We start from the raw sequence: 2,808 nt of genomic DNA, 5'->3' as shown, positions 1-2,808 counted from the left end.
AGGCTTCTCATTGCGGTGGCTTCTCTTGTGGGCGAGCATGGGCTCTAGGCGCGCAGGCTTCAGTAGTTGTGCCGCGCAGGCTTGGGTGCTCTGTGGCATGTGAGATCTTCCCGGACCAGGGCTCGAGCCCGTGTCCCCTGCATTGGCAGGCGGACTCTTAACCACTGCGTCACCAGGGAAGTCCCCACAGACAAATTTTAAATACAAAACTATTCAAGGGGCTTACCTGGTGGCGCAGTGGTTGAGAATCTGCCTGCTAATGCAGGGGACACGGGTTCGAGCCCTGACCTGGGAAGATCCCACATGCCGCGGAGCAACTAGGCCCGTGAGCCACAACTATTGAGCCTGCACGTCTGGAGCCTGTGCTCCGCAACAAGAGAGGCCGCGATAGGGAGAGGCCCGCGCACCGCGATGAAGAGTGGCCCCCGCTTGCCACAACTAGAGAAAGCCTTCACACAGAAACGAAGACCCAACACAGCCAAAAATAAATTAATTAATTAATCAATTAAACAAAAAAAGCTGTCTCTCAAATTTAACTTCCAGAATATATTCAGGAAAAACGCATACGCCCTTTTTGGCCAACCAAAGAAGCGGGCAATGCAAATCAACACTACAAAGAGGTATCACTTCGAATCAGAAAAAAGGACCATCCTCACAAAGGGTAAAAACCAGATACGCAGGACAAGGAGAGGAGAAAAGGGAGCCTTGTTACGCTGAAGGGGGGAATGTAAATTGCCAACGGCCACTCTGGAGAAGTGTGCTGTGTTTCCTAAAACATCTAAAAAACAGAGCTACAAAGCATAGGGCGCTTCCACTCATGGGCCTATATGTTGGAAAAACCAAAAATCCACAGGACGCAGGCACCCCGTTTACTGCTGCTATGTTTACAACAGCCTCGACTTGGGTACAACTTAATAGTCCTTGGAAGGAAAAAATGGTGAAAGAAAATTTGGTACTTAAGCACAACGGAATATTACTCAGCCCTGAAATCAATGAAATGAGGCCAGTTGCAGCAACTCAGGGGGACTTATGTTTGGTCATTGAGAGTGAAATAAGTTAGACAGCAAGAGAAACTTATCATAAGATATCACTTATAAAGGGAATCTAAAAATCGCCAACCATGAACTGAATTACAAACCGAACACCATCACACATTTACAAAACACACTGATGGCTGCTTAAGGGGAAAAGTGTGGTGCGGTGATGCATAAACCAGGAGGTTGAAATTGGCACAGATACCGTTCCATACGCCAATAATGTAATCGCCAAGACATACTCATTGTTCAAGGAACTGGACTCAGCACACTCTATTCACAGAAAAAAAACATCTATCTGACTACTAGAAACTAGAAAAGAATTTATTGATGTCTCTCTGTAAGTGACTCAGGTGGATGTACAGCACCAAGAAACACAACATTGCAAATCAGCTACACCCCACTATAAAAATTAATTATAAAAAAAGAAAGACAGTGAGAGAGAGAGGAATTCTTACCAAATTCAATCAGGGGCTGTGATGCAACTGGACTGACCACATCTACACTCACAGCTGAATGGGACGTAAGGCTGGACACCCTAACCCTAAACCCTAACCCTAACCCAACCCTAACCCTACCTTAACCCTAACCCTACCCCAACACTAACCCTAACCCTAAACCTAACCCCTAACCCTAACCCAACCCTAAGCCTAACCCTAACCCCTAGCCCTAGCCCTAGCCCTAACCCTGACCCTAACCCCTAACCCTTAACCCCTAACCCCTAACCCTAACCAAGTTCACAAGTAAACTTCTCGCCCACCTGGAGAGAGTGATTTAATTTTAAAGAGTAAAGACACAATCAGCTCAGTAATTGGCCACGGGGATGGAGGGGCCAAGGCTAACCTGAGCTGGAGGAACGTGGGTGCCTGCCTGGATGCTCAGAGGCCAAGGGCTGTTCTGAGACCTGCTTGGACACCCGTGCAGATGGAACAAAGGATCCGTCCAGTCCCAAGAGGGCCCCACCAGCCCTCACGAACGCAACACCAGACTTCCCTGGTGGCGCAGTGGTTAAGAATCCACCTGCCAATGCAGGGGACACGGGTTTGAGCCCTGGTCCGGGAAGATCCCACATGCTGTGGAGCAACTAAGCCCGTGCACCACAACTACTGAGCCTGCGCTCTAGAACCCGTGAGCCACAACTGCTGAAGCCCACGCGCTTAGAGCCTGTGCTCTGCAACAAGAGAAGCCACCGCAATGAGAAGCCCCCACTCGCCGCAACTAGAGAAAGCCTCCGTGCAGCAATGCAGACCCAACACAGCCCCAAATTAATTAATTAATTAATTAAGAAAAAAAAAAAGGCAGCACCTGGGGGCTGGCAGACTGATGCACCAAGTCTTACATCACGTCTACTTAGTATCCTGCATGTCAGGGCCATGCTGGACCTGGGGCTGCCCACACAGAGTGGGGCCTGCATCACCCTTCCCAGGAGGGAGGGTGGAGGGAAACCCTGCATGACCTCTGAGGCCCTAAGAACCCTTGACTAAGGCTGAGCTCAATTTGAAACAGTGGGTGACCAGAGCAGACATTTCATTCATCTATCAATGAGAATCCAGAACTGGAGGAGCAGAAAACAATGGCCTCGCTCAACCTTGACGCTAATCCTGACATGGACCCTAACCCTAAACTCTGATCCTGACCCTAAGCCCTGACCTAACCTTAGCCTAACCCGTACCCTAAACCTGTACCTTACCCTAACCCATGCTCTACCCGCATCCTACCTGTACCCCAATTCTCACCCATACCCTAACACCCACTCTAACACAGAACCCTAACA

This window comes from Balaenoptera physalus, assembly GCF_965194825.1.
Source record: "Balaenoptera physalus genome assembly, contig: HAP1_SCAFFOLD_1369, whole genome shotgun sequence".
Taxonomy (NCBI): Eukaryota; Metazoa; Chordata; class Mammalia; order Artiodactyla; family Balaenopteridae; genus Balaenoptera; species Balaenoptera physalus.
The sequence above is the reverse complement of the archived record's forward strand: the minus strand, read 5'-3'. Positions refer to the sequence as shown.